Consider the following 19002-nt stretch of genomic DNA (forward strand, 5'->3'; position numbering starts at 1 on the left):
TATGGTATGTCAAAACTAGCAAGTTTGGACTCGCAAGGGTAGTCCAAAAGTTTCATTTTGTTGCGAATTTAGTCCAAAATTTTCAAAAAAAAATTTAAAGACATATTTGCCCTTGGTATTTTTCCCTTTTTAAAATTTTTTATTATAAAAAACAAAAATATCTCTCTCTCTCTCTCTCTCTCTCTCTAGAGATGAAGAATCAAAGGGAAAAAACCCAAATCTGCACTCTTTCTCCTCTAATTTTCTCTCATGCTAGATTCAAACCCTCAAATCAACGTTAGTATCCCCTGAAGCACTTTCCCCCTTCTTCCCTTCTTTACCCCGAAGCCTTTCTACCTCCTTGTTCACCCTCGATGAACAAATGGGTGTCACCACAGGATTTTCGTGAAGCTTGGGCGCTAATTACCCGCTTCTTCACCACCGACATTGTTTATTGCTTGTCAGAATATGCCTTATGTATATCCGGTTTTGAATCAATGAAGTAACTAATGATTCTAGAGTCATAGACAAGTGATATACCGAGTGTTCTCGGTTTTTAGATTGTTGATTTCCTAATGCAGATTCTTCATCAGTGAGGTGTGATTTCGCTTGATAGGTCTCGGCATGTGTTATTTTGCTTGATTAACAAATTTGAAACCTAGATTAGGAAAAAATCGATTTACCCATTTATGGGAACGGTCTAGAAATTGATTTGGAAAGGACTTGGAAACAATCAATTTGTTCTCAAAATCAAAACCATCTTTAAAGATGGAGGAGTTGAGGAAAAAGGGTTCTGATTTGGAGGAAAAATAGCAAAGACCGACGTCTCTTTCCTGAATTTACATAGAGAGGTGTCTTGGTGGTGAAGATGCCAGATCAAACCGCGAAGTGGAGGAATGTCCCATTTGGTTTTTATTTTTGCATCGAGAAAGAGAAATACGAAGGGTTTATGCCTAAGGAGGTCTCAATTCATTATGTTTTCATCAGGCGCCGACAACGGATCTTGAAAGAAGAAGAAGGCGGTATGGTTAAGGTGATGGTTGTCTCCGGAAACATCAGTCGCCAGAACTTTCTCGTCGTCGGAAAACTCATGTGCCGGAAGAGACAGCGGAGAAGGAGGTAGAAAAAATGAGCTAAGTGGAGAAACTATTGTCGACGTGGAAAGATTTCAAAAATTATTTAAACCACAAACAAAATGAAATGTCAGTTGTGGAATCTCATCATTATAGAGGGCTAAATTGGGATATGGTTTTAATATAACAATACATACAAAACTTGTTGTTCGTACGTCTAAAATACAAGATAATACAAACTTTAAACAAGAATGACGAGGGGTGCAAGAAGTCGGTCGTAAAGCCATATATATTTGCCCCTTTGCTTTTCCCATGCCACAACAAACCAATGGTGGTTTTCACAAATCTATGTTTTTTTTCATAATTTCAGTTCCTTTTCCCTTTTTGAATGAGTTTTCGTAAAAATATATGTTTTCATTGTATAAGACATAAGATGATTTTGGTACTCCCAAACCACAAGAGATTGCCAATCTATATGTTCTTATCGTCATTGAATGCACAAAAAAATCATCTAATGATCCCTAAGACTTGAAATCCATGGTTTTCTTCTCATTGTTTCCGGTTACTAATAAAAACACAAAGAAATTTCAAGAAAACTTATTATAGTTACTCAACGACTCTACAAACTTATAAATTTGAAGAAAAATGAAATTTCCTTTTTGGATGCTTGAAATCGCCAATCTCTTTCGTCTGACCTTTAGATTTTCAAAAATCATAAGAAAAAGATAGTGATTTTTTATTTTTTTTATTTTTTATTTTTTATACCACCTCCTAATTAATCTCTTTAAATGTCAAATTTACTATTTAGTCCCTTCTTTTGAACCAAAAACATATATGATACCCAATTATATCAGTTTTAACATATTAAAGAGAAAATTTGTAACATCCCAAATTTCGAAGCCAAAAATTTTCATTTTGAATTAAGTAATTCATAAAACAGTTCACCAAAACATTGTCAGTATTACATCAACTTATAAAAACCATAATGTCGTGTCCTAAAACCATATCATCAAAAGTAATGAAAATTAGAGTACAATCCCAAAAACTCGATGCAGAAACCATGTGTGTGTGATGCGCTGCTACACCGCCGACTCCTTCCCCTTAGACGAAGAGGTACTTGAAACCAAAACCAAAACTGTAAGCACGAAGCTTAGTGAGTTCCCCCATCATACTCATACCAAAATAATACATGACCCTCGATATCTTTCAACCGGTAACTCTCAATCATAACCGGGCGCTGGACCCCCCCCCCCCCCCTCAGTATATTTCAACCGGTAACCGGGAACTACCCTCCCCTTCGGTATCTTTCAACCGGTATCTAGGAACTACCCTCCCCTTCGGTATCTTTCAACCGGTAACCAGGGACTATTTCACCCCTCCTACTGCTAGCACATAATAAGCACAATAAGCATAACAATCATAACCATATCAAGCACAGTAAGCATAACACATATCAAATCCCAGATAATTATCACAAAGACAATCATCTAACCAGTACTCTTACTTGTGGGCCGACATTGTGGCCGTAGACCCACCCCTACTAGGAGAAGACTCACTTCAAAGTCGTGTAGTGTCCGAACTGTCCTCGGCGTGAAAACCGACTCTCCTCGACTCCTCAATCCCTACATGGCAACCCTATCCAAGTCATCAACTTGTACTGGCAACCCTAACCAGGGTCAACTCAAATCCTGTCAAAGTCAACTTTGGTCAAAGTCAACATCCAGTTGACTTGACTCGCCGAGTTGGTCTACCAACTCGTCGAATCCATACTTCTCTGACCCAAACCAATCCCCGTATCTACTCGTCGAGTATAGCAAGAACTCGACGGGTTCTTCTTCAATCATACCATCAGGGCCATCTTCATACAACTCGCCGAGTTCGACCTTGAACTCATCGAGTTCATCTCCCTCATAAGAATGTGTCCAGTCTATGACTCGCCGAGTTGTATGAACAACTCGTCGAGTCCATCTTCAAAGATTGGAAGATTGCCTTGGACTCGCCGAGTCTGCTCAAACACTCGACGAGTCCCATGATTCCCAGGTCTATAATCTCGTCCATCTTTGTTGAGTCCTTCTCTAGACTCAACCAGACCCCCAAAACAGCAAGGGTTGGAGAACCACTATTCGACTCGCGAGTCCTAAGAACAACTCGCCGATTCCACTAAAGTCCACGTCCACAAACTCGATTTCTGTCAAGCTCATCTCATCCAAAGGGTAGATCTGACCTCCTAGGGCCGATATAGCATGTAAAGTCACGAACTTTACGTCTATGAATGGGTCTTTTAGCCCTAAAGGACTACAAATGATGTCTAAAAGATGCATGAGGCTCTCATGGCCATAAAGTTGGCACCTTTATGCCATGAGATCCCTCCAATGACCAAGATCTGAAGTCAATACTCCCTATACACTTCCCAACCCGAAAATGGCTTAGAAAGCCCTAAATATGCCCAAAATCCAAGCCCTAAAGATGAATAAACACATGAAAGATCAAGACAGGAGCTTTTTACCTCGAAGTCCTCGAAGTCTGCTGCTGAATCTGGAAAAAGCTCGGGGTAGTGCTCCCTCATCTCTTCTTCCGGCTCCCAGGTCCATTCTGAGCCCTTGCGGTGCTGCCACTACACCTTTACCAGCTCCACTCTCTTGTTCCTCAGATCCTTCGATTTCCTGTCAAGGATCGCCACTGGCCGCTCGATATAGTTCAGTCTGTCATCCACCTGAATATCCTCCAAAGGAACCACTGCCGAGTCGTCCACCAGACACTTCCGCAACTGGGAGACGTGAAAGGTGCTATGAATCTGACTGAGTTCGGCTGGCAGATCCAGCCTATATGCCACCTTGCCCACCCGGGCTACAACCCTGATGGGTCCGATATACCTGGGGCCCAGCTTGCCCCGCTTCCTGAATCGAATGACGCACTTCCAAGGCGACACTTTCAGGAGCACCATATCCCCGACCTGGAACTCCAGGTCCGATCGACGCTTATCGGCATAACTTTTCTGCCGACTCTGAGCAGTCTGAAGCCTGCTCCGAACCTGTTGGATCCTCTCCGTAGTATTGAGTACCACCTCGTTACTTCCCATGACCCTCTGCCCAACCTCACCCCAGCATATCGGGGTCCTGCACTTCCTCCCATACAACATCTCGAAAGGAGGACGGTCGATACTCGCATGATAGCTATTATTATAAGAGAATTCCGCCAATGGTAGGTAAGTATCCCAACTACCTCCAAAATCTAAAACACACGCCCGCAACATATCCTCCAGATTCTGGATGGTCCGCTCGCTCTAACCATCCGTCTGCGGGTGAAAGGCGGTGCTAAAGTGCAGACGAGTACCCAGCTCGTCATGAAACTTCTTCCAAAACCTGGAAGTGAACCGCACGTCCCTGTCGGAAATCACTGAAACTGGCACCCCGTGACGCGCCACTACCTCCCTGATGTAGATGTCGGCCAACTTTTCAGCCGAAATGCTCTCCTGAATCGGAATGAAATGGGCGCTCTTGGTCAATCGATCAACGATGACCCAAATCGAATCTACCCCTCACGCGGTCCTGGGAAGCTTGTGATGAAATCCATAGTAATATCTTCCCATTTCCACATAGGGATATCCAACAACTGCATCTTGCCGTGAGGCCTCTGGTGCTCGGCCTTAACCTCCCTACAGGTCAGGCATCTCTCAACATACCAGGCTACATCCCGCTTCATGCAGGGCCACCAATAATCGGGATGAAGATCTCTGTACATCTTTGTCGCCTCGGGATGAATCGAGAATCGGGACTTGTGCACCTCCTCCATCAGAACCTGGCGCACACCCCCGTGGTATGGAACGCACACCCTGCGGTGTAACGTCAATAACCCACGACTATCATAGTCGAAGGAGGAAACCTTTCCCACAATACGGTCACTCTTCCGATGTTCCTCCTTCATAGCCTCCTGCTGGGCCTCTCGGATCTGCTCCAAAAGAGGAGCCACCACCGTCATCCTCATGTATATGTCTCTGATCAGCGCTGCCTTACGGCTAAGCGCATCGGCCACGACATTGGCCTTCCCCGGGTGATAGAGGATCTCACAATCGTAATCCTTCACCACATCTAGCCACCGACGCTCTCTCATATTTAGATTCGGCTGATCCACGAGGTACCTCAAACTCTTGTGGTCCGTGTAGATGGTACAACGGACCCCATATAGATAGTGTCACCAAATCTTGAGGGCGAAGACGACTGCCCCCAACTCCAAATCATGCGTCGGGTAGTTTACTTCGTGAGGCTTCAGCTGCCTCGAAGCGTAAGCGATAACGTGCCCTCTCTGCATCAATACCGCGCCCAAACCCGAGACGGACGCATCGCAATATACTACAAAATCCTCCATGCCCTCCGGCAGGGCTAAGATTGGCGCCTCGCACAATCTCTGTCTCAACGTCTCGAATGCGGCTTGCTGCTCAGGCCCCCAGCGAAAGACCACAGCTTTCCTCGTCAACCGGGTCAGGGGCACAACTATCTTGGAGAAGTCCTGAATAAATCTCCGATAATAGCCTGCCAGTCCCAGAAAGCTCCGAATCTCAGATGGACACCTCAGAACCTCCCATCTCATCACGACCTCCACCTTGACCGGGTCGACCGAAATACCGTTCTGGTTGACAAGGTGCCCAAGAAACTGCACCTCGCGCAACCAGAACTCACACTTGGAGAACTTAGCATACAAGCTCTCCCTCCTCAAAGTATCCAGAACCTCTCGCAAGTGCTCCTCATGCTGCTCTCGCGTCTTGGAATAAACCAAGATGTCATCGATGAAAACTATCACAGACCGATCCAACATCGGTCTGCACATGCGGTTCATGAGATCCATGAAAGCGGCAGGAGCATTGGTGAGCCCGAAGGGCATCACCACAAACTCATAGTGACCATAATGCATTCGAAAGGCAGTCTTCTACACATCCTCCTCTCTGACCCTCATCTAATGATAGCCTGAACGCAAATCAATCTTGGAGAACCAAGATGCTCCCTGCAGCTGGTCAAAGAGGTCATCAATCCTCGGGAGTGGGTAACGGTTCTTTACCATTACCTTATTCAGCTCCCGGTAATCTATACACATCCGATGCGACCCGTCCTTCTTCTTCACAAACAGAACCGGGGCTCCCCAGGGTGAACTGCTCGGTCTAATGAATCCCTTGTCTAACAGCTCCTGCAGCTGTGTAGACAACTCCTGCATCTCAGGAGGAGCCAACCGATACGGTGCCTTGGCTATCGGAGCCGCACCAGGGACGAGGTCGATCCTGAACTCCACTTGTCTCTCCGGAGGTATCCCAGGCAACTCCTCTGGGAATACATCTGCGAACTCTCGTACTACTGGCACATCGCCCACCGTCACCTTACCCGCCTCCCGGGTATCCATAATATAGGCAACATATCATGCGCAACCCTGCTGAAGGTAGCACCTAGCCCTCGCTGCTGAACATAAAGCTGGTCCTTGTTATGGCCTCTCGCCCTGAATTACTAGCTCTCCCCCACTTGGGGTCCTGATCCGCACCAACTGCTGTGCACAGTCAATCACCCCCCATTGGGGCTTAGCCAATCCATACCGATAATAACCTTGTTCCCCTGCAAGGGTATGGGAACCAAGTCTACCAGGTAACGCTCCTCAAACAATCTCAAAACACAGTCCCTGAAGACCTCTGATGCTCGTACTGACCGGTCGTCCGCGATCTCGACCTCTAAAGGGCAATCCAACATGCCCGGGGACTCAGGAAACTTCTTGCTAAGAGCAAGAGAGATAAACGATCGGGTAGCACCCGAATCAAACAACACTGGGATACCGTTCACATGGAACGGTCCTAAACAGAGCATACATATATCATATCAAAATCACAGCGACATAACATAAAAGATGTAACGCCCGTAGATCCGGGCTAGTCAATTTAGAGATAATAGGGTCGAAAATGACTTTTCCACAAAAGATTATTTAGAATAAATAATCTTAACCAAGTGGTAGTATATGTTACAAGGGTTCCGTACATATAAAGAACGCCGAAATCCGAGTTAACGAAGAAGTTATGGCCCGTCGAAGTTTTACGGCAAAACCGACACGACACCGGGAGACGTAAATAGTGAATTTTTGATAAAGGACTTTTTACCCTTAGTTATCTAAACAAAAGTTGTAGTATACGTTAAACCGAGAACATACGAAAAAAGAACGCCCAAATCTGACTTCGTACGAGGAAGTTATGAATTTTCTAAGATTTGGCATAACAGTGCACGACCCGAAACTCGAATTCTAGTTCGAGCAGTTTTTGGCCTACGCAACCTAAGTGAGAGTTGAAGATCTCATTAATAGGAACTCAATGGTAAAAAGACAGACGAAAACGGAGTCCGTATGAAGGAGATACGAATTTTTCGCGGTCATTTAACAGTCTAATCTTCTCCTACTGTTAAATTTAAGATCGGTCGAGAATTAGCCGATGGATTCAAATGAAAGTTGTAGATCTTGTTTTTACCTACGCGTGGAAAAAAGAACGTCGAAAACAGAGCTCGTATGCGAAAGTTACGGGGTTTAGAAGTCGGCAGGGTGCTGTGCGAAATCGGGTGACGTGGCTGATTATGGGCCAAGGCTTTCTCCCCAAGGCAAGCCACCAGAAGGTGACATGTGGCATGGACTCGACGAGTAGGAGGACCTACTCAACGAGTAGAGCTGTTTTCCAGCCTATAAATAGAGGTGCCGGGTTCCTCCATTTCTCACACCATCCCAAACTCACTTTCTCTCTCTAGTTTCTCTCTCTAGCCTCCCAAACCCCCCCCCCCCTAAAGCCTAGGTAAACCCCCCTAGCACCCGAAGGAAGCCCCGAGGCTCCCGGAGCGCCTGACGGCTCCGAAGAGAAGAGCCTCCGGCTCAGAAACTCTGCTCCGGCGGAGCCCAGTTATCGAGAAAACCCGCTGTAAGTGAGCTATGCCTACCCTATCTTTAGTATAACTTATGTTTTAATATAGTAACATTATTAGGACCTTAAAACAATTATTTGGGCTATTATTATGAGTTACATAAGATTGTTTCTTAACGCTTATATAATAGTAATAATAGCTAGACTATTAATTAGTCGCGGTTAACGTTAGACTAAACCCTAGTGGTATTGATACTAGGTTTTGTCGAGGGAAAATTATTTTGAGATAACGAAGTGCTGTTCGAGTGCCGAGTCACCACCTTATCATGTGAGTGCATAGTTACTTTCATCTTACACATAGATATGAAGTATTTTATATAAATTACGTGCTATGTGTGCATATTATCTGAGTACTTGCTGTCTATGCTGGATGAACGATTTTATACAAGTTTTATATGATTTAAACTGTATATGTATTTATATCTACGTAATATGTTGGGTAAAACATGGGTAGATGAAATATGAGTTGGATGATGAGTTGAGAGGTGATATAGACCATGAGGTAAGGGTGAGAGGTGGACGATGTGAGAAGCCTTGTTCCCAAATGCTGGCCACGTCATCTAGCAGTGTATGGATGACAACCATGGACTATTCTAGACAGTCCAGTGGAACACTAGCAGGCTCGCAACCTGTAGGTGTTGTGAACGATGTGTTCACCGGTGTACTCTAAAAACCCATTGACATGTATTGCGAGTGGACTCTCGAAAACGATACTGTCAATAAACGAGATAACCCTAGCAGCTGTGCTCGAAGGACAATACTGGCAGTTGCGCCTCACATAGAATGTCACAATTCTGGCAGCTGCGCCTAAGTGATAGAACTAGCAGTTGTGCTTGACAGCTGTGTCATTGACAACAATGGACTTCGTACCTATTCCTTAGGATAATCCTTAGGAATGAATGAATGAGAAATAGCTGATTCTTAGGGTAGATCCTTAAGAGTAAAGAAGATAATGGGGATGGGTAATTGGGTTAACTGTTTGATGATTAAACATAATAATTATATTATTGTGGGTTGAAAACCCTATGTACTCACCAGGTTTCCCATCCTGACCCACTCAGTTTATTTGTATCACAGGTGTCGATATGAAGTTACATTACACTGAGAGATTTAAAAGAGATGTAGATCACTAGTGTAAATGAATGTAATATGCTTATGTTTCTGTATTGACGATGACATCCCAAATGTTTTAAAAGTGAATAAAATACATTTCTTTAGGAATGCTTTGATAACGTATTTATCATATTTTACTGGGAACAAATTCCGCAACATTTTTATTGAAAGAAGAACTCTGATTTTTATAAAGCATAAACAAAATTGGTCTTTTCTGGCCGTGAAAATGGGGATGTCACAAAAGAGCAAATAGAATAAATCATACCCGTCACCACATCGGGTGCGGCGCGTGCCTCCTCGGCTGTCAACTGAAACGCTCGGCTCCGCACCACTAGAGCCTCTGACTTGACCTTCCGGCCATCCATAACTCATGTAGTCGCCGGAGTTGGCGCCACTGTCGGCGCCGCTGCTGCTGTCGTCAATCTGGGGCAGTTGGCCTTTTTATGGCCCCTCTAATTGCAATGAAAGCAAATCAGGTCTCATGTCTGAACCGTAGGAGCATGGGCAGTACAATCCCTGCCAAAATGCCCAGTCTTGCCGCACTTATAGCAGCCGGAACCCGACCCAGTGCGACAAACTCCCTCATGTAACTGACCGCACTTCCCACAGCGGTCCCGACCCTTCGACCTAGCGTCGAATCCCTTGGGTTTCTTCCTCGAAACCCCTGTAACCTGCTTAGTCTCTGCCTTCCTCTTCTTGAGGTGATCCAAATCAATCTCCCTCTCCCGCGCCCTGGCAATCATAAACTCCAAGGTCGGGCAGGCCGAATAGCTAACATGCTCCCGAATGTCGGCTCTCAACATATCATGATAGCGGGTCTTCCGCATCTCCTCATCCCCTGCATACTGAGGTACCAACAAAGCCCTCTCCCGGAACTTAGCAGTGATCTCTTGCACAGTCTCCGTAGTCTGTCTCATATCCAGAAACTCCCTGGCCAGCTGCTGAAGCTCCACAGCTGGCGCAAACTCGGCCCTGAACCTGGTCACAAAATCTGACCAAGTCATAGCCTCAATGGCTGGGGCCCCCAACGAATCCTCAACTAACTCCCACCAATCTCTGGCTCGATCCCTCAAACAACCTGCAGCAAAATAGACCTTCGACCCTTCCGGGCAGAAGCTCGTCAACTGCGTAGATTCGATGTCTGTGATCCATCTCCTGGCAGCAGTAGGGTCCTTCACCCCATGAAAGTCTGGTGCACCACTCCCTCTAAAGTCCTTGAAGGACAGTGTTCGCGTACCCGACTGGCTAGACACCGCGTCCCTACTGAATGCCTGGAGGCGATCCTCCATCAACTCAATAATCCCCTCTTTGATCGACCCGAAGATGATAGGGGTCGACTCAAGGATACCTCTAGTGATCTCAGACGCGATGAACTCCCGTAACCCGTCATCAACCTGCTCGGATCCCGCGCCCGAGCCTGACCCTGATCCTGACCCAGATCCTGCTCCATGTCGTGTAATCGCCATACTAAAAACAAACACATAAACGTCAGGATCATACATATCCTCGAGAGGTCTCGCACACTCTCCAAGTTTCCCGGTTCTGTCTCAGCCTTCCTTGATTCGAGTACGGATCCTCTGCTTCCAGTAGTACCAGCCCATACTATCTTCCACATCTATCCGTACTTTCCTCAAGAACTGCCTCGACTTCACCAAGTCCCTTTCTACTAATACAACTTCCCAACTAAGCTCATCCTCGGCTTTCCTAGGACACTCTCCGACCTACTTTTCGCTGTCAGCTGCACTAGGAGTCCCTACCACCTTTCCCTAAATAGCTTGCGAATACTGTTACATATCCGCTCACTAGTTAGTTAAAGTTAGCCAGAACCCCTATAACACAAAGCAAGCAGCATTCGTGCATCGAGTAACCACATCAGGCATAACCTAATCAGGATATCCTACCGCTGACTAAACAGTCCTAACATACAACTCATACAACAGACATTCAAGGCATCCTTCTGATGGGTTTTGAGCATTCTAACACTCCTATGGTGTACATGCAACCCTAGAAACCTTGGATCTATGTTTGACTAAGATACATGCAAATAATTATTTTTCCAAGGTTCTTATCCTAACTAGCATGGCATGGGGTACTTGAATCAAATAAAACTAGTAGAATTACTTACCTTGTAGTAGTAGTTGATTGCTTGGAGTTTGAGAGCCTAGCACCAATAATGTGGATGCCTCAAATGGAAGTCACAAATCACCACAAACTTGGAAACTTGAGAGAATAGTCACAAACTTCTTGAAATCGGCCCTCTTGGTTTACACACATCAACTAGTGTTATTTCAAGAACCAAAGCCTCCTTTATATAGTGTGGTGGATTAGGGTTACATCCATGTAAACCCTAATACCCATGTCTTTTCATTTCCATGAGATCCATGGGTTAAAGCTCCATGGAGTATCCATGGACTTTCCATGCAAGCCTACCCATTCCAAATAAGCATTAGCCCACATTATATAAATACAAGAGCCCATATTTAATTAGTCATACTTTTGATCTCTAAATTAATTCTAAATTAATTATAGATCAACACTAATTAAATAATATGATTTTATATTAATATATTAGAACTTATAATATATTAATAAATCATAACTTATACTATTCTCAAAAGATTATCCGTAAATTGTTCGGGTGAAGTGCAACCCAAATGGACCATGCCGGGTCGGGTCAAGTACATACCAAATATAGTTATGGATTTAGACACTATTTCCAACAGTCTCCCACTTGGATAAGTCTAATAACTATAGTTGCAAGTATGACTTGAGGAACCGATCAGCAATCGTAGCTCTTAAAACTCTGTTGAACTATGAAGCGCCATTTTAGATAAGTGATCATATAATCCTCTGTTCTAGATATCAGCCGGACAAATACATGGAACATGGTCTTGCTTATTGTCCAGCATTTGTTTCCCGATTTCCGATTTGTTTGACATAGAACTTAACTGAACACATCAATTTAGTTCTGACCGGGCCCGGTACATAGGTCAAAACAAAATCATCGAGGGGCCCAGATATCGCTTCTAATCCTAGAAGGAACAGATAAACTTCGACTCATATGTTTGCTCTACTACTTGTTGAACTACACACAAAGGCACGGTTTATAACATCGAGTTACCAATGCGTTTTCGTGCAATCAATGCATAACCAACTCATAGGCAACAAATCATATCTCTAGGTTTGCAGACTTATATGATATTACCGTCTCACGATCACTCGAGATAAATTCCATGAAGTGATACAAGTGAGCGTGGGTTGAATCCAATACTCAGAACTTATGAGCACTCATGAGTGCTGTAGCCCCGCTTTGTCTAACATCTTAGACCTCTACATGCCAACCCATGACAGTCTTGATTCATATCTACTTCCAACATATGGCCGACTGTGGAGAGTTTGAATAATATGATATAAACCATAACATAATTATTCTGGAAGTCAAAACATGTAAAAAGAAATAATAGTAAACGATTGACAAGAGATAGCAACACTTTACTCATAAATAACAGCTTTTATTTATCATCAAATGTCAATTACATTTTACAAATTTCAAGATTATCTAACTACTAAAACTAATATCATCCTTCAGCCCTATGCTCCGAGCATGCTGGAGATGCTTAGCCCGAGTCAGTCCCTTCGTGAGGGGATCTGCTGCGTTCTCATCCGATGATACCCTCTTTGCCACGAGGATTCCTTCTTCTATTCGATGTCTGATGAAGTGATATTTTCTGTCAATGTGTCTGGATCTCCCATGATCTCTTGGTTCCTTGTCTAAGGCAACCGCACTATTGTTGTCACAAAAAATCTCCATTGGCTCCTTTATAGCTGGTACAAATCCAAGGTCTCCGATGAAGTTCTTTAGCCATATAGCCTCCTTTGTTGTCTCGCTTGCTGCTATATACTCTGATTCACAAGTGGAATCAACCACTGTCTCCTGCTTGGAACTTTTCCAAGTAATTTCCCCTCCGTTTAGAGTAAAGACCCAGCCCGACTGAGAGCGGAAATTATCCCTGTCAGTCTGAAAGCTAGCATCACTGTACCCTACAACTCTTAAGTCCTCACTGCCACCGAGGGTAAGGACCCAGTCCTTAGTCCTCCGTAGGTACTTGAGGATATTCTTTACCGCAGTCCAGTGTGCCTTGCCAGGGTTCCCCTGATACCTGCTAACCATGCTCAAAGCAAAGGCTACATCAGGTCGAGTACACGTCATAGCATACATGATCGATCCTACAGCTGAAGCATAAGGTATTCGACTCATTTCTGCTATTTCAGCCTCAGTACTAGGGCTTTGTGTCTTACTCAATCTGGCGTTACTCTGGATGGGTAACTCTCCTTTCTTGGAGTTATGCATGTTGAACCTTTCAACACTTTGTCCATATAGGTTCTTTGACTAAGTCCAATTAGTCTTTTACTCCTGTTTCTCAAAATCCTTATCCCTAGGATATAGGCAGCTTCTCCAAGGTCCTTCATAGCGAAACACTTCCCAAGCCAGGACTTTACTTCCTGCAGGGTTGGGATGTCATTTCCTATGAGTAGTATGTCATCCACATACAGTACCAAAAAGCTGACTATACTCCCACTAGCCTTGATATAGACACAAGATTCATCTTCACTCCTTGAAAAGCCAAATTCTTTGACTTTCTCATCAAAGCAAAGATTCCATCTGCGAGGTGCCTGTTTTAATCCATAAATGGATTTCTCGAGCTTACACACTCTACTGGGGTACTCTGTACTGACAAAACCCTCTGGTTGAACCATGTAAACATCTTCAGCCAACTTTCCATTAAGGAAAGCGGTTTTGACATCCATTTGCCATATTTCATAATCATGAAATGCAGCAATGGCTAACAAAACCCTAATAGACTTAATCTTGGCCACTGGTGAAAAGGTCTCATCATAATCAACTCCCGGAGTTTGAGAATAACCCTTTGCAACCAGTCGTGCCTTATAAGTGTGTACATTACCATCCATGTCGGTCTTCTTCTTGAAGATCCATTTGCACCCAACTATCTTACGATCAGGTACATTGTCAACCAAGTTCCAAACTTGATTGTAATACATGGACTGTATCTCGCTATCCATAGCCTCTTTCCATTTAGCAGCCTCAGGGCCTGCCATGGCTTCCGTGTAGCTGTTAGGCTCATCCAGATTTACCAGTGTGTTATCACTGATAAGTGTCTCACCTTCTGCAGTAATATGAAAACCATAATAATGCTCAGGTGCATTCCTAACTCTGGTGGAACGCCTCAGAGGTATAGATTCTTCAGCCGGCTCAACAGGAGTTTCCTCCTCAGGTTGAGGGGTAGGGTTTGAGGTTCCTTCACCACTTGACTCTTGAATTTCCTCAAGGTCAATTTGCCTCCCACTGTCTCCTTGGGTCATGAATTCTCTCTCTCGAAATAATCCTCTTCTTGCTACAAAGACCACATTATCACTGGGTCTGTAGAAGATGTAACCAAAGGATTTATGTGGGTAGCCGATGAAAATACACCTTTCGCTTCGGGGTTCGAGCTTATCGTGAGTCTCGTGTCTCACGAAAGCCTCGCAACCCCAAATCTTGATGTGGTCTAGATTGGGAACTTTTCCAGTCCACAACTCGTGAGGTGTTTTGGCAACCTTCTTTGTAGGGACTAGACTAAGGATATGGGCGGCAGTTTCTAAGGCATACCCCCAAAATGAGATTGGTAGCGAAGCTCGACTCATCATGGAACGAACCATGTCCAACAAGGTCCGATTGCGCCTCTCAGCTACACCATTCAACTGTGGTGTCCTAGGAGGTGTCAATTGTGAGACAATCCCACATTCCTTAAGATGGTCAAGGAACTCAGTACTAAGATACTCACCACCACGATCGGATCGAAGCATCTTAATGTTCCTGCCCAACTGATTCTCCACTTCTTGCTTAAACTCTTTGAATTTCTCAAAGGTTTCTGACTTATGCTTGATTAGGTAGACATATCCATATCTACTAAAATCATCAGTAAAAGTCACATAGAACCGATTAGCATCTCTTGTGGCGGTTCTGAAGGGTCCACACACATCCGTGTGTATGAGGTCCAACAAACCTTCACCCCTAGCACAAGTGCCAGTAAAAGGTGACTTTGTCATTTTACCAAGCAAACAAGATTCACAACTATCATCTGAATTTAGGTCAAATGACTCCAAGACTCCATCCTTTTGGAGTTGGCCTATGCGTTTCTTGCTTACATGTCCAAGACGACAATGCCATAAGGATGCTTTATCTAAGCTAGTGGAAGAGTTAATACACAATACATTATTTCCTAGATTATCTACAACAGATACAGTTTCATACACGCCATCACAAGGTAATGCTTTAAAATAAAGAACATTATTAAAGAAAGCATCAATACTACCATTATTATTATCAAAATAAAAGGTAAAACCTTGTTTATACAATGCATGAAAGGAAATAACATTTCTTGCCATTTCTGGCAAATAATAACATTTATTCAAATCTAATGTAAACCCACTATTTAGCACTAAGGAATAAACTCCTATCTTGGTGACAGGTGAAGCTTTCCTGTTTCCCATGATCAAGTTTATCTTTCCCTGCTCCACATTCTCACTTCTTTTTAATCCCTGCAAATCACAACATATGTGAATACCACAACCTGTATCAAGGACCCAAGACTTAGAATGAGGTGAGTTATTAGACAATATAGTGTATATACCTGCATGGTTGGGTTTTACTTTCCCATCCTTCAAATCTTGCTGGTACTTTGGGCAGTTTCGCTTCCAGTGCGACTTTTCATGGCAATAGAAGCATTCAGCCTCATTAGGGTTAGCAGAAGGAGTGACAAAACCTTTCTTGGTTTTGCTTGAAGAGGAGCCTTCAAGGGTCTTACCCTTGGTACCCTTAGAAGGGTTCTTTCTCTTCTTCCCTTTGCCATGCCCGATTGCCAAGACATTAGCCGCAGTTGGAGTAGGAGTAGGAGTAGGAGTAGTAACAACCGACTTACCCTTTAGACCACTTTCGGCGGTCTTCAAGAGTCCTTGAAGTTTGCTGAGGGTGACTTCTTCCTTGTTCATGTGATATGTCATGCGGAATTGATCATAACACGATGGAAAGGAGTGCAAAATGATGTCTATTGCTAACTCCTCAGGGAAGTTCACATTCAGCTTCAGTAAACGGTCCACATACCTTTGCATTTTCTGCATGTGGCCCGTGATAGGTTCACCATCCTTCATTCGGGTTGTTATCATGGAGGAGATTATTTCATATCGCTCTTGACGAGCACTTTGATGGTAGCGGTCCATCAAGTCCTGGTGCATCTCAAAAGGATAATAGTCCTCATAGGACTTTTGGAGCTCGGCTGTCATGGTGGCCATCATGATGCATGCCACTTTTGTAGCATCTCTTTCATGTACCTCATATTCAGCAAGCTCTTCAGGAGTAGCAGTTGGCTCGGGTACCTTCAGCTCCTTGTCGAGAACATATTCTTTGTTCTCATACCGAGTGACCATCATGATGTTTCTGATCCAATCTGTAAAGTTGGACCCATCAAAGATGACTCTCCCACAAAGATTCATGAGAGAGAAGGAGCTAGTAGGGTTTGAGCCAGAAGCATTGTTATTGGAAGACATCTGAAAAGAAGAGGGAATAGATTAGATTAGATATAGAGATAGTCCTTAACAAAACACCCAAATGTAATATTAAGGCTAGGACCCAACACAATATTTTATAACTTAGAAGAGGGATGCCGTAATCTAAGCTATAAGATATTTGAAGGTAGGTAAATGACGATTCACCAATTTCCACCATGAAAAACGAAATATTTAATTAGGTTTTAATTGGTTTAGAAACTCCTAGATTCTTTGAGATTCATTGAACTTTCTTCAATGACATGTTTCAATCTCGAGTGTGCCCTTCAAGTTTTGTGACTGGGATGCCGAGGATCACAAAACAAGGTGTGAAGTAACCATGCAAATTACTTGGTACCCTTAATGTATTACCCCTCAATCGATGTGCCGGTTAACCACACACGCTCCATCGATACTATGATAAACATTAAGTTACCCTTTACCTACCTTGTTAAGTTCAAGTTAGTGTGCCGGTTAACCACACACGCTCCACTAACGACTTAAACAAAGTGTAAAGTGCAATTTCATGGATTAGCACCTTATTCACATTTTCCTAAAATAACTAAGATTGGGAATTCAATAAAGTTTAGTTACTTTAGTATTATCATTATACTTTTAATGAGAATTTATAAGTCCTTGTCCTACCCGTTCGGCTAACGACCCTTTACCGATCAAGGAAGCGGTGGGTGAGAGTGGACACCCATTAAGTTGCCATTTTATAGGCAACAACCTTATACCCCCTTATAGACCGGCTTCGTGAATGAGGCGTACTAGCGGTAAGACGACTTGATCTTATACATATATAAATATTATTAAACTTATAATATTATAAAGTATAAGGGTTAAATTTTAACTTTTAAAATTCTAGGGGTTGGAACTAAAGTTTTTAATATGACTTTGCATGTTCCAAAACTTGAGGGCAAGTTTTGTAAACTTTTCATTTCTCATAACTTATGAGTTAATGGTTATTAAAAATGAAGACTCTTCATTTTTTGTAACCTATGTGTTCTTTTAATGGTTATTTATAAATGTGACTTTTGGTTATCCATAACTTAAGAACTAGTTATGGACACCATTAAAACACATAAAGATCAAGAATTAATCTAATCAATTATTAGCACATAATTTCTATGATCTTCTAAACTCATATGTTTATGAGTGTTCATATCAAAAATTTCAAGAATCGTAAGTACATATACAAAACTTGAAATTTTGATACGAGCTTTTGAACAAAACTTCGATTTTCAAGTTTTTTTTTTTTTTTTTTTTTTTTTTTTTTTTTTGCATCAAGTATCAAATAAACAAACCTGGCTCTGATACCACTGATGGGTTTTGAGCATTCTAACACTCCTATGGTGTACATGCAACCCTAGAAACCTTGGATCTATGTTTGACTAAGATACATGCAAATAATTATTTTTCCAAGGTTCTTATCCTAACTAGCATGGCATGGGGTACTTGAATCAAATAAAACTAGTAGAATTACTTACCTTGTAGTAGTAGTTGATTGCTTGGAGTTTGAGAGCCTAGCACCAATAATGTGGATGCCTCAAATGGAAGTCACAAATCACCACAAACTTGGAAACTTGAGAGAATAGTCACAAACTTCTTGAAATCGGCCCTCTTGGTTTACACACATCAACTAGTGTTATTTCAAGAACCAAAGCCTCCTTTATATAGTGTGGTGGATTAGGGTTACATCCATGTAAACCCTAATACCCATGTCTTTTCATTTCCATGAGATCCATGGGTTAAAGCTTCATGGAGTATCCATGGACTTTCCATGCAAGCCTAGCCCATTCCAAATAAGCATTAGCCCACACTATATAAATACAAGAGCCCATATTTAATTAGTCATACTTTTGATCTCTAAATTAATTCTAAATTAATTATAGATCAATACTAATTAAATAATATGATTTTATATTAATATATTAGAACTTATAATATATTAATAAATCATAACTTATACTATTCTCAAAAGATTATCCGTAAATTGTTCGGGTGAAGTGCAACCCAAATGGACCATGCCGGGTCGGGTCAAGTACATACCAAATATAGTTATGGACTTAGACACGATCTCCAACACCTTCCTAGATCCTTAGCCCTATTCTAGCATGCAGTTCTCAGAATCATATATCAGGCATACAAGGCATCCTCCTAGATCCTTAGCCCTAATATAGCATGCAGTTCTCCGAATCATAAATCATATAACATAACATAACAAGTATGGGTATCTTGGGGAAAACTTACTTGAGCTCGGCCGGTCGCATGCATCACACACCTTGTTCTTTCTCAAACTTCTTT

This window comes from Lactuca virosa, chromosome 7 (assembly GCF_052849685.1).
Source record: "Lactuca virosa cultivar CGN04683 chromosome 7, Lactuca_virosa_CGN04683_v6, whole genome shotgun sequence".
NCBI classification, from domain to species: Eukaryota; Viridiplantae; Streptophyta; class Magnoliopsida; order Asterales; family Asteraceae; genus Lactuca; species Lactuca virosa.